At 43.1% G+C, this 13,733-nt stretch overlaps 1 protein-coding gene across 6 annotated transcripts in view; it reads left to right on the top strand.

Annotated features, from left to right (window-relative positions):
* The window catches only part of CXXC4 (CXXC finger protein 4), a 155,165-nt gene that overhangs the window by 40,888 nt on the left and 100,544 nt on the right, over nt 1-13,733 (top strand). For all 6 annotated transcript variants that reach the window (XR_010831551.1, XR_010831554.1, XR_010831552.1 and 3 more), the window contains one exon: nt 5,752-5,825. The gene's annotated coding sequence lies outside the window, so the exon portion shown is untranslated. The remainder of the gene's footprint in view (nt 1-5,751; nt 5,826-13,733) is intronic.

The raw sequence follows: 13,733 nt of genomic DNA, 5'->3' as shown, positions 1-13,733 counted from the left end.
TTGCACCAAAACATCGTGGGCTCATGAAAATTGCCTGACCCATGAAACTGTCTGCTTGGGCAGATGGCTTTTTCATGTCTATCCATTTGCATGTGGAAATTCAAAGTCTTACTTCTCTGTCTTAGGAAGGTAGTTGTATAAATTGTCGAAGCAAACGCCCACTGTTACATGCAGCTATATAAGTAGGTTTCGTGCTTGTGAAATTTGTTTGCACAAATACTCTAAGCCACCAAATTCTCCACCCAAACCTGCCACAGTTGCTCAGATCTTCCAACAATTACAGTCTAATTAGACCTGGCATTCAAAGTTGCCTCCAGCATTTGAAACAAAAGTAATTTAGTCGTAATAAAAGTGGTAGATTGACAGCTCTAGAGGCTGAACTCGGTTCATCTGCAAAACATACTCAAGGTGGGAAGGAGCTACAAGAATAGCCGCAGTGACTGTCTGAAGGGCTTGACCCCTGCCTTGAAATGACAGCCTCCAAGGGATGAACATATGGGTAATTTTCTACAGGTCCCTCTACTGTCACTGCCAAGAGTGCTGCTAATTACTGACAATAATTAGTATATTGTCTGTAGTATGAATACTTTTCCACTAGGAAAAACACCTGATTCATTGTACAGCAACCATCAAATGCCCATCGTGTAGTGACAGCGTTTAGTAAGTTAAGAATTATTCTGAACGTGAACCACAGCTGGTGGGGTGAAAGGCTTTATCCTATTACCAGTCCCCAGAATCGTTCTAGTCTACGGCGTGTGAGGCACAGGGCTGTGATTACCAATTCATTTCATAAAGGCCAACCATTTAAAATTCTCTCAAACTAGCAGCTGCTTGAGGAATGAAAAAGCACTTGGGTCTGGACAAATATTTTTTTCTTCTTCTGGGTTAATTTAAAAAGAAAAACAACAATTCTTTCCCCTGACAAATGAGACTTTCAATCAGCATTGAGCTATCGCTGCAGAAGGATAACCTGTCTTTGCTTACTTGACATATGGGATCCTTCCACTTCCAGAGGTGGAAGTCATGGTTAGGCTGAAGAGCACTTGACAAAATAAGTCGCTTCATGTTACCAGTCCATAAGAGGAATCATTTGGGTTTAATGGGGAGAAAAGAATAGGCAATCCACCCACTTTAGTTTTTTTGTGGTGCTGTTGAATTCTTTTATTGCTGTTGCTTATAACCACAGACAGAGGCAAGAAAGACTTATCCCGCCTTCCCCTCTCTTCCCTCTCCTTCTGTGCATTGGCTTCTATGCTCTAAAGTACTCATTTATGATGTAGGAGGGACCACGAGTGACTTCTGAAATCTGACGGGTTTCCAGATGCTGAGTTAGAATGCTCCTCATTGCAGGAGGCATACTGTAGTTCAGTAGGCAGCAGGATTACAGGAGGTATATTTACCTTCAAGAATACTCATTTTCCCTATCTAATTATCTCTTCATCTGCTGAGTCAGGAGGAAAATCAAAATCATCTTCTGGTTTAGATTGTGTTTTCTCAGGACTGACACGAGAATTCTGGGTGACATTCTCAAAAGCATTCAATTTAGTCGATCAAGAGACTGTGGCTTTTAGGAGCATCTGTTCCTCGGACGTCTTAGGGACATTAGAAAACAGTACCAATGGTTTGGAATAGGCAGAAGATTGCTGCCTTTATTGCCATCAGTATAGGGTAAGATCGCCATTTATTCTTTCAGATGAGGCTTTGAAAATGATGATTTCATACATTCTAACTGGAAGCCAAGCTGTCGATGAGACGTGTTTCAAAAGAGTAAGAGTTTGCACTAATATTTCCACTATACTTTTTTTATTTGTCTCTCTGCAATATATTTTCCTGACAACCACAAACTACAGCAGAGGAGGAGGAAGGTGGTTTTTGTGTGTGTGTGTGTGTGTGTGTGTAAGGCATTTCATTTATGCTCAGGGCAGCTGGGGTTGTTTTCTTCTTTTCTACAACATTCCAGGGTGATCTTCAAATTCCTATTCCCCATTTGAAAATTGGGTATAAGCAAGAGGCTTTTCTGCTTCATCAGTCTATTCTGCACAGTCTACAAGCGGTTTCAGACAGAGGCTTTCTCTCCTTCCAGAACTATGAACGCTTCCAGTATGCATGCTTTAATGATCTAGAAATACCGTGCTATCGCACTCACTGGCCACTTCTGCTGTGGACCAATTGCACTGTACCCGCAGAGACATGCGCTGCGTGTCTTTTTCTCATCTGGCTCTGTTCCCTCAGCCCGACTTGAGAAAAGCAGACTTTTCTCCATACAGCCCTGTCTGTGAACAACCGCGACAGCCAGTAGCTTGTCTCCTCGTCTCCGGCTGTATGCAGCTCTATCAGCAGTTTGGCCCAGCGTCTAATCCAGCGCAGCCTGAATCTCACCGAAACACAAACCCTATGTGTAGGATAACAGCACAGGTGGAAGCCTTTCGGTTAGTAGCTGGTTTGTAGAATAGTTTGGGATCATTCAGGTTGATAAATGCTGCATGAGGTTAAAGCACTATTGTGCCTCATGCTCGCATAAACTCACGTTTCTCGGCTTTGCTGTGCAAGTTAAGTCACAGCGGATCTGTCTGGAGCACCCATTGAGGCTAAGCAGTGGTGTGTCTTCCACTTCGTTGTTTGATATCAGATGTTTTATTAGGGAATTAAAGTAAAAACTTGACCTAAACAAGGCAGGCCTCCATGCTATTTTTAGCATGTTATGCCATATTCCATGCCCGTATTTCACAGGCTGGTGTGTAGTTAATGATGTGTGTCCTTCCTTACCTTGTTAATTGATGCACGAGCTTTGGGAGGTATGTATCATTATCTAATGTAATCATGCAGAAACGTGAAAACCGGAAAAGGGAGGAAAAGGGGGGAAAAAAAAAAAAAGCCCACATTCCTTGATGTCTTAGCACAGTAGAAGCGTGTGGGGGTTGCCCCAGCAAGTTCAGAGCTGGAATGCCTGACGCTATTGCCGGGCTCCTCAGGCTTTGAACAGCCCGTGGCTCCAAACGCCTCCGTGATCCTGTTTAGAGAAGTCATTTTAAACGTGTCTGCTCCTTCTGCTGCCCCTTGCCCTGGCACCTGGCAAGAGGGCAGAGGAGCCTCTCCCTCCATTTTCTGCTCACTGATCTCCATCTCGCCGTCGTTCGCTTTCAGCTTGGGAGGCAGGTGTTCTGGAGGCCGTAGGCTCCTTTAATCCCTATTAAGAACAGCAGATCACAGTGGCCCCTCTGGCCTTGTTCCCTATGACTATGAAACTAGCTTTAGCTGCACAGAGATTTAATCTTTCTAGTGGAAATGTGGTGTTGGTCAAAGGTCTGTGCTGCATCTTTTAGGACAGTTTCTTAGCTCTGTGAAGTTAATCATGAGGCAGCGGCCGCTCAGAGTCGCAGATTTTGGCAGAAGGCTTCTGCAACAGATTCACCTTCCTGCAGCTCTCCTCTTTTGTGGGGAGAGATCCCACAGAGGAAAGCCCCAAACTCTGCCAGAGGTGGGGAGCGGGCCTCTTGCAGGCTCCTGTTCTCACCACCACCCCTCTGGTGACCGGAGGGAGAGAACGAGTGGCCCTGGGGTGCGTTACGAGCTGCGTGGGGATGATAAGCAGCTCTGCGTCTCTGTTATCTTTAAACCCTAAACCTGTGCAGCCTCTCAGCTGCCTCAGGTCCTCGCTGGGAGCGTAGACAGGGACAAGCCGAGGGGTCTCAGCTACGGACCGCTGTGCCTGTCCCCCCGCCGGGAAGGGCTGGCAGGGAGCCGCCAGTCGCTCCTTCAGCTCTTTCCCCCCCCCCAGGATTTGTGCCTCCATCTTCAGTTAATTTAGATCATACCTAAAGTGCGTCCACAACTACGTTTAAGCAAAAGTGGTTTCCATAGTAACACTGGAGCTTTCCTAAATGCAGTCGATGATGTAAACAACTAAAATGACTGTCACCCCAAATAGTTGTTTATTTCTTCGGTGTAGTTTATTGAGTATTTAAATCTGCTGTAGCACACACAACAGATTTACCACTTCTAAGTATAACTTAGAGGAGCAACACGTTTTTTTCTTATTGCTTCCATTTCAGCTGATCTGTTTCCATGTCAACCGCGCACATTGATAAAGAATTGACATTCTGACTGCATGTGGCGGTACAGGGTACAAGGTGGCAATTAAAATAAATCAATGTTTCTAATGATGCTGATGCTAAAACTGTGCCAAAATCCTGGGATTCCCGTGCACAGTAGCCAGAGACTGCTGCTTCAGTCTGCAGAGAGCTAGGCAGGAATTCTCAAGGGAACAGAGTTTCTTTGCAGGGTTTTCAAGCCTCCTTGCTTACAGATGCAGAAGTACAGGGAAAGCAAACTCACTCTGTCTTTTTTTTTTTGCACTCACACACAGAAAAACGCACCTAGCACTGTGTGTTTGTGTGCACATGTGTGTTTGCTTTGGCTCATCCACTTCTAATCTAGGTGAGGTCTAGAAATGCATAAAGCATGTGTTAGAAAATAGATCTCAATTCTTGGACTAAAAACCTGTTTTGAGTCAAGTTTCTGGTAAAAAAAAAAAAAAAAAAAAGTGGAGCAGGAGGACTTAATTACAACCTCCCCCCCAGTTTCCTTGTAATGAATAAATATATATTGAAATTGCTGAGGGACAAGAAGCATGGAGGCCCAGAAGGGCAATTTTTAAACTCAGGGGCCTGTTCAACAAAGACCTGCACTTCAAATAGTGTACTAGGGGGATGAAAGTGGACTGCTTTTCTCTGTCTGTGTGAGCAGCATGTAGATTCACAATTGCCACAGTTGAGGTGTCATTGCTGTGTTTGTTTTGCTTTCTCTTAGTGCCTGGAGGGGCTAAGATCAGTGCCCACTGTATTAAACACCCCGTTTGTACGCCATAGGAGAGATGGATGCAATCCACAGGAAGTCCCAGACTAAGCAGACAGCAAACAGGGAGAGAAAGGAGAGAAAATATTGCCCCCATTTTGCGGGGACAGGGAGGGATTGAAAGGAGTTTTCAAAGCTGGAGATAGGAGGAGTGGCTTCCAGGAGATGCAGGTTCCCTACCTGCAGTCTGGGTGCCTGAAAATGCCTCATCTGCTGTTTGCTCAGGGCCATGCTGGAGTTTTGTGGCAGGGGTGGAAATCCAGCTAGGCGCTCCTGAATTGAAATGTGCTCATTTCCAAGGGAGAGCATACTCTGGGAGCACATTTCCGTGGAGGCATTCAGCTGTGTGGAGGCACTCTGTCTGGTTTGGAGTAGGTTTGAATTTGCAATTTCCATTGGTTTTGGGGACTGTACTAACCTCCTGTTGTTATAGGAATCCTAATGACATACCTAGTGATCTTAGTTGGTGTGGGTTCTCTGGGTAGCCAAAGGAAAGAAACAGTGTCCAAGCAACAGTTCAGGTCACCTTCATCAGGTGTCTAGCACTGCCTACTGCTGCACGGTGAATGTATAAATTCACCTGTTACGTCTTTCATGTCATGGGAGCATACCATTTCGGTGTTTTTGTCAGGCCCACAAACTTTGTCTAGTGAGGTTTCTATTTTTAAATTAATTTCTAAGATATTGTTCTAGAGAAAAAAATAAAAAAGCACTGGTAAGGGTAGTGTGATTCCTGGTACCACTGAGGTGTACCAAAATGTGGTCAGTTTTTGCCCTCATGCATGCACAAAAGAGCAAACTCCAAACCCCAAATATAGTCATTTATCTAATGGAGAACGGAGATGAATATAGTAAAACCCCCACATGTACTAATGCTAACGATCATTTTATTTCCAGATTGCATCCTTTGGAGGATCTCTGAGAGCTTCAGAAGGACTAAAGAATTATGCCTCGCAGCGGCCCATAAGGTGGTAAGTAGTATTACTGTATTTTGTAAATGTGCAAGAATTGTGGGATATTGATAAACAGAGAAATTGCCAAATCAGTCAAGGCAGCGGCAAATAACTTTTCCCTGTAGAAAAATATCCCTCTTTCAAATACAAGACAGGTACAATGTTGATGTGTTTCAGCACACAAGCCATTGCCGAATGACTTTAATTTGATTGCCCATGAGTGAGACTCTCTTAGGGCGCATTCTGTGATTGTCACCGAGGTGGTATAACATGAAGAATAGATTGCAGCTGAGAGGGGATTTGTAATCTGTTTGTTGGTCTTGAATATTGGCTGTAGCTGACAGTAGAACAGCAGCTGGTTAGATGGGTCCACACAATAATGAGGGCTAAGAAGATCTAGCACTCTCTGTTGAACTGCTCTTGGCCTTCCTTATCATATTACTTCATCTCCTAGCTGCAGGGATTGGCAATCTTTCAAGGAGGTATGCACAATGCTGTTTTTCCCTCCTGCATTAGAGGAAGGAAAGCAACAGAGGCTGTAAGTGCTGCTTCCGTGAGGCCTGGCTGACTGGGGGGGTCCGGTCCTGTGAGGGGTAACACCCAGCACCTGCAGGATTTGGCTTTGGAAGGAGGGAGGACCACGCAGGCATCCCTCTTAGCATTGCAGCCTCCAGTACCTGGCTGTGCCCTGGGTGGGGTCTCTCAATGGAAATCCTTTACCCCAGCCTTGTGGCTTTCAGCTGTCAAGCCGTGTTTCGGTGCCGGCAGCCATCATTCTGTGGAGATGTGTCTAGCCATATGGTAGTGCTGCTTCTAGCACTATTTGGTTAGCTAACTTTAATTAACGGGCAATTATAATAACCAGAGAGACAAATACAATAACCTACAGTCATGCTTCATCATAAATGATGGCTGTTGTAGCCACGCCGATATTATTTGACTTAATATGAAGAAGGTGCTTGACATACACCACAGAGAATGAGATGAACGTGATGCATAAGACAAACTGGGTGTTAACATGTGGCCTCTGATGTTCAAAAGCTCTAGAAACCTGTCCATAATCAGTAGCAGCAGAGCTCTGAAGAATGAAAGGGCAGTCACAACCATTTATATACAAACTAACGCAAACCAGAAGAAATAACCAACCAGATAGCAGCTGAAGAAAGCTGTGACTTAGTCCCAGAAGCTCTGTACTAAAGGCCTGGACCTTAGCAGGAGTAGACAAGATCCATTCCTAAGACACAACTAAGAAATCTTTGTGCAAAACAAAAGAAATATGTAAGTGATAGATGTCTAGTGATGTTTGGATACAATTGCATGCAGCGTGACTACCGTGAAAATGTTAACCAAAGTCTTTCCACATCGGAAACCAAACCTTGCTCTTACAACCTAGGATTTCTTCTGAGCTTCGCTGAGGTGCAGTTTTGGAGCCAGAAAACTATATAGAATTATAGAAAACTGTAATTCTAATAATTGAACTTGCCCTTTTTTCACCAGTGTTGTCTGACACCAGAAGGGGGAGGATGAAAGAAACCAATTACTTTACAACTGTTTATGTAAAAAGCATGGTGTGGGAAAAGTATTTTTTTTTTAATAAATCAAGTATATTACGCTGTAGTCTTCTGCCATTCTAAAATATAAGAAAGCAAGAATTTGTCACTGGCAGAATAAAAATACTATCTTGTGGGATTGTAATAGAATTGTAAAACAGATTCCCCTGCCTTTGGGATCAGGTAGTGAAAATGCAGGGTGTTGCTCACAGTTCTGCTTGGTTTCAATCAGAGTCTCTGTTGCCTTTTGTTGTCAATGGGGTGCAACACCCACGGAGTGAAACATTGCTGATAGCGTGGGCTAAGTCAGTGCCTTAAAAGAGCTGTATGCTGCATTAGGCAGCACCTCAGTGATTTGTAGGACTAATGAAAGTGTACACTAACAACAGTGAACTGCAGCCAGTTTAAGGATCAGGACCAAAGGTTGCTTTTCAGGTAAGAAAAAGGGGAGGTTGAAAATATACAGACGAGCAAGAATACAGTGTTGTGAGCGCTGATTCTTCTCCTTCTGCTGTTACTTTGCAACTAAGGTTGCAACCTGAAACATAATTAACTAAAATACTGTTTTGAGCTTCCTTAAACTTCAAAGAGGCTCAGTTCTACTGATGAGGGTTGGGTAGGGCACGTGGGAAGAGCTTACTAAAATCTAGTGGGGCTTTCTGCTGGGGTGGACATTACTGAGCAGTCGTTTTGCTACTGTTTGGAAGGACAGGCATGCCCTTCCTTGTCTGTCCGTGCTGGTGAAGATGGGGATGCAGGGACAGATTTCCCTGTCCCTGTACAGGAACCTGGTACCAAAGAGCACGCTGCAATGATTCAGTGTTGGTGGGTTTCTGGCCGAAAGCTGATTTGATTGAAAGAGCATGCAGTGACACATGCAATACTTTCTTCCTATGCTGCCCTGGCTGTGCCAGGTACGGTCCAGTTCTTTTTCTACTTCGCAGCGGAGGAGCAACGTAGCAAGTAATTGTCTGCTTGCTCCATTCACTCCCCATACCTGTGAGGGGAAGAGCTGCCCTTGCCACGGGAAGAGCAGCTGTGGGTCTCAGCAATGACTGGCAAGTGCATATCACAGCAAAAGAGAGTTTTCAGGGTGTCAAAAACATCTCACCTTGGCTTTGTGTCTGGATGTTGAAATGCTGAGCCAGCGTCCCAATGCACTTCGTTATTCTGGAAGAAAGCTACTCCGATTACGCCTCAGGTTCCTGCAAGGATCGCTGGGGCCGGAGACTGGCCTATAATTGCAGCTGTCAGCTCACTGTTAAATGGAGAGATGTAAAATACCTCCTTGCACATCATTTATTAACATTTAAAACCCATCAGGGGACATATAAAACGTTTCTCTTTTTGTAACATTTATAAACTACTGAGAAGCACAGACACATTCCCCTATATTAATTACTCTAATTTAGGCAATGTCCGTGGAGGGCCCACCAGCTATGATTCCCCCCACAATCCTTTTATTTCTAGTCATTGCAGTTCCCCTGAGCCCGTTCCAGCTGCAGATTCTCCTGGCGTGAAGCAGAGTAATGCTGGAGAGTGAATGTATTTCCAGACCTCACATACATGAGGGAGTTGCACTAAGATGGCTGGTAAACCTGCCGAGTTAAACCAATGCAGAATGTGATGTGGACAGTCTTATTTCATGCGGTCGCTTCTTTTAGATTTAGATTAGTTGTGAAATCAAGAAAAACCCCATTTAACATCCTCAAATAAAGATGTACGAAGGCATTTGCATCAGCTTAACTTGAATTGTTTCAGTCAGATTTAAATGAAAGCAGTGAAACTTTCTTGTACTGAGACGACCTCAGTAAATACAAATTTGTCTCCTACAGGAGGGGTTTGCAGCTCTTCTGCAACCTTCTCTTTGCATTTTAGTCACCTGTGCCAGGAGCCAGTGGGAATTATAAACTCTGCCGGATCAGCGTAAATCAAGGGAGGGACATTTAGTGGTCTAGGAAGGAACATGAAAGAAGGCAGCTTCACTTGTCTCGCTCCGTGAATGTGATCACAGCATCTCCTTTGATCCTCTTCAGGCCTGCTGCTGTAAATGGATTGGGGCTGTCACAGATCCTCTGTGCCTTGCTGTTGCTGCCAGAGTATCCCACGGGGCTGGGACGTGTGGGGTAGTCCAAGTGATGCGTCTGACTGGTGTAGGGTCACCCTGCCTCATCTTCAGAGGCAAATTCTCTGGAGCATTCACTCCTCTTTGCCAGGCTTTGGGATCGGCACCCACGTGCTAGAGCAAGAAAATGGGCAGTTACCTATTGGTTACCCCTTGGGTCATTTCAGCCAACTGTTAAAATAGCTGATAAAAAGAAAGAAACGTGGCTGCTTGCAGTTCGTGAAACGCTTGCAGTAGACATGTTTTCCTGCAGTGGTGTGGCATTTGGAGAATAAAATGAATACGTGATACAGAACATCATCCTGAGCTTCCCCCGTGATATAATTTGAAGAGTATTCCCCGGCTGCTTGTGCTGAGCTGTGAGAACTGTTGCTGGAAGCACATAATGTTGTGTGTGCTTAATTTTAAATGACTACACCATGGAGAAGTCTCCGTGTGTTATAGAATTGCCATGGTTTCGAGTGAATGGATCTGTGGTTTTCCTCATCAGAGGTGAAGCCAGATAACTGCTGCTTGCCACTTTCCTGGTATACACTCGCTGTGTCACCTGCGAATGTTTTAGTGAGTGTCCTGCATCGGTGATGGGGAAGCACCGAGAAATGTCTGGAGTGGCAGTGGCAGGGCTCTTGTGCAGAGGGTGGCTGATGAGGTTCAGTGCCCGGAGGAGAGTCCTTTGGCAGTGGCATTCTCACCGTTAGCTCTGCCACTGTGCCATATATAGTAGGTGGGCTGAAATTTGTTTTTATCAATTCAGGAACAAGATCCTACATCTGTTCCTAATTACAGGTAGGGGTCTCAGAGGAGGTCTGAGTTACAGTGTATGTGGATATCAAAATGCATAGCTCTCATTACTTGAATAGGTAAATAATTTTATTCATCATCTGTGCAGGGACGTAGGAAGTGTAGCCCAGGAGATGTTAACAATTAACTGCAATCTCGTTTGCATTACCAGCTATCAATACCTTCAGCTCTTCTGCACAGTAGTTTAATATTGACTATGTAAAGCTTTTGAAAAGGAGGTTAACTTTTTTTTTCTGTGTGAAACAAGCATTAAAAAATATATTTATATTTTTGTCAGATTGCATTTACAGCATATTTTTTTTCTATAGTGGATATGTTTTTGTGGTTCTTTGCTTTCTTTTGGTGGCCAAATGTCTTCTGTAAAATCTGGGCTACCTCAGCTCTTTCCTGGCTTCCCTTCAGGTTAGGGTGCTAACCACCTTGCAGGACTGTTTCCCATACCTGAAACAGATTTCCCTGGACCCCAACATTTTAGTTTTGGCAGAGTTGCTGTTGTTGCTCATCCATTGAAGGCAGCGATCTCTGTCCTATGCGGTATACAGATTCTACAGTCCATTAGTGCAAGGATTTGTTCTTATTTTTTAAAGGGTTTGCCTTCACTATAGAGTTACTCTATTTGCCTGCAAAAAAAAAAAAAAAAAGGGGTCACATGTAAGAAATGCACTGGAAGACTCCATAACCCATTTTGGTATGATATATTGCTATAGATTCAAATAGACATAAGAGAGAAAAATAATGAGAAATGGAACTATTTGCAAGCAAATACACTATTATTCAAATTTTTAACTTGAGATCGCTTAAGTGAAGCACATTGCTGCCCTTTACTGAAAATATCTGCGTGCTGGGAGTGTACAGGCAAAACCTGATTTCCTACTACACAGCAGATGCCAAAACAACTCCGCTGTATAGTGGGGCAGTGTATAGTGTATAGACACTAGAGCACGGCTCTTCTCCCTGTAGTACACCTAACTCAAGGGCAGTTAACTCAAGGGTATGCAGCCGCTGGGAGACTCTTACACGCAGTTTGAAATTCCAGCTGCATCCTAGCCAGTGCAGAACACTGCTGCCAGATTGGTTCTGCCCTCTGCTAGTTGTGGTAGCAGAAGTGCTCTGATGGCTGTAGGTACAGGGCCGGGAAAGCCCTCCGAGAACGCCTGCGTGTGCAGCAATGTGAAATACCTGCTGCTGTTCCTTCTGTTGGGAAGTGTGTTGAGGAGAGCAGTGCTTACCTGCAAATGGGAACATCAGGAGATCTGGAGATGCCAAAGTAGTGCATTCAAGTGGAATTCAATACCGAGTAGACTGTTTGACTTACTAGTAAAGTTTGGAAGCAACTACAGCAGTATGAGTGGTAAATAGATGGTGGCATGGATTTATTAAAAGTAAATCGTACAAACTCACTTAATTTCTTTCTCTGATAGGATAAAAAGCTTAGTGGATAAGGTAAATCCACCAGAATAATGTGTCTCAGTTTCATGAGCATTTTTCTTACAGTTCCATACAACAATCTTATAAAAAAAAATTAGAAGCATGGATAAGATACAGTTTTTATAAAATAGGATGGATTGTAAATCATTTTGAGTGACAGTAAATATACATGCCAAGGTACATCTAAAGTGCTTGTCACATTGGTGCTTATATACATATTAATAACTCAGTTTTGAGACAGGAGAGAGCTGTCTTTCAGGAATCGTTTTTGGTTCCAATGCTACGTTAATGTGCTCTATTTTCATTAATTGCTTTGATGGCAGGATTAAGACTTCATTGATTGTATGTGTGAATGATATTAGTCATGTTGAGACTGCAAATACCATGCAGAGAGTAGTCATTAAAATATAACCTTTTCTAGACGTGTCCCTGCCATACACCCTAGAGCCTCAACCAGGGAGTATGCGCACATCCAGGCCGCTTTGGAATTTCTCTGTAAAGCAAAACTCCCTCTGTCCTTCTAGCTGGGGTCAAGAGATTGGCTCTCTATCTACAATTACATTTGAAAAAAAAAAAAAAACTTGAAAAACTTACATTAAAAGAACATTAAGGTTGTAAAGCCAACCACTGAGTAATTAGGAAATAATAGAATTCAAGTGGCCTGTATAATTTTATTTCAGCTTCCTAATGCATATGTATTATGAGGCAGTCTTTAATTCCAGGAATCCATACTATTTTTAGCTCAGGATTCTCCTTTGGTAGCCCTTTGTGCAGGAAGGAATTTCATGCAGACTGAGTTTTTTTTTTTTCATGCAGAGTTTTGCTTCATACAGTTTCATGAAAAATTCCTCAGAACTTCATTCCAGGCCAGTTTGCAGCCCGCTGCTTCTAATGATATTCTTGCAAAATTGAGATATGCATGCAGAAATACAGAAACACTTCAGCATAGTGTTTCAGAAACATGAAGAGGAAGAAGCATGCAGTTTTGAAGTGTGCAATGATATAAGGAATTTGTGATATCTATCAATTTTAATAAATTGAAATTAAAAAAAAAAGAAATTTACAAATTCAAGTTTCAGTGCAGATGTTTTGCAATGCCCATAGTTAAAGTCATAATATGATCTATATGTACGGTGAATCTTTGTGTCTGAAGATTTGTACTGTTGCCTTAGATGCATGACAATTAGGCCTTTTCTCGATAATACCATTAGATGCACAATAATTAGGTGTTTTCATCTCATTAATATTCATTTTCATACATTTAAATGCCTCTCTTATAGCATTTGTTAATTAACATACATTACAATGGTATATTCCTCTTCCCCATTCACCCATTCTGACTAATTTAATGAGCTGACATATCAGATGACTTCTCCTACAGGATTCTGCTGTTGTATCTTTGGTGGGAACAAAGAAGTGGTTATCGTGTTGTTTGCGGGTGGTGTTAGCACAGCTATTTTTTTCTCAGAAGGAATCTGGGGCGTGGAGACTGTCCTTTGTGACACTGTTGTAAAATGGATGGCTCCTTGCTGTATATTCACTTTTATTCATATTATTAATGCCTGCATCCCAGAAGCAAAGTTTGGGCCCTAATTTGTTTTCTGAATCGACAGTGAATCCTGTTTGTACCCCTAAAAGCTTTTGTTTCTCCCACCACAGAGAGTAAATGCAGCCTGCAAATCTGCAGTGAAGGACAGGCCAACATTTAAAAATATCTTTCCTCACTCTTGTAAGTAGGGCTAATTTGAAAGGTAAACTAAAACATTCAAGGGAGTTGAAGGAAATCCCTGTCTCCTGAAAATGTCTGCAAGGAGGTGAAGTAGTAAGTGAAATGCCGCTGTATAATTACACCTACTGGGGATATTCATTATGATTCTTGGGTTACTCCAGAGTCTGGCTATTAGCATTAAGTTAGACAGCTTGACTGTGTATCGTGCAAATATTTTAACAGACTGAACAGCACCTCCCACAATAACGTCTGTGCTTTCAGTTCCTGTGTTTTGCCAAAGTATAAATAATAAT

The sequence above is a fragment of the Anser cygnoides genome, chromosome 4, assembly GCF_040182565.1.
Source record: "Anser cygnoides isolate HZ-2024a breed goose chromosome 4, Taihu_goose_T2T_genome, whole genome shotgun sequence".
Taxonomy (NCBI): domain Eukaryota; kingdom Metazoa; phylum Chordata; class Aves; order Anseriformes; family Anatidae; genus Anser; species Anser cygnoides.
Note: the sequence above shows the minus strand (reverse complement) of the source record. Positions and strands in the feature narration are given on the sequence as shown.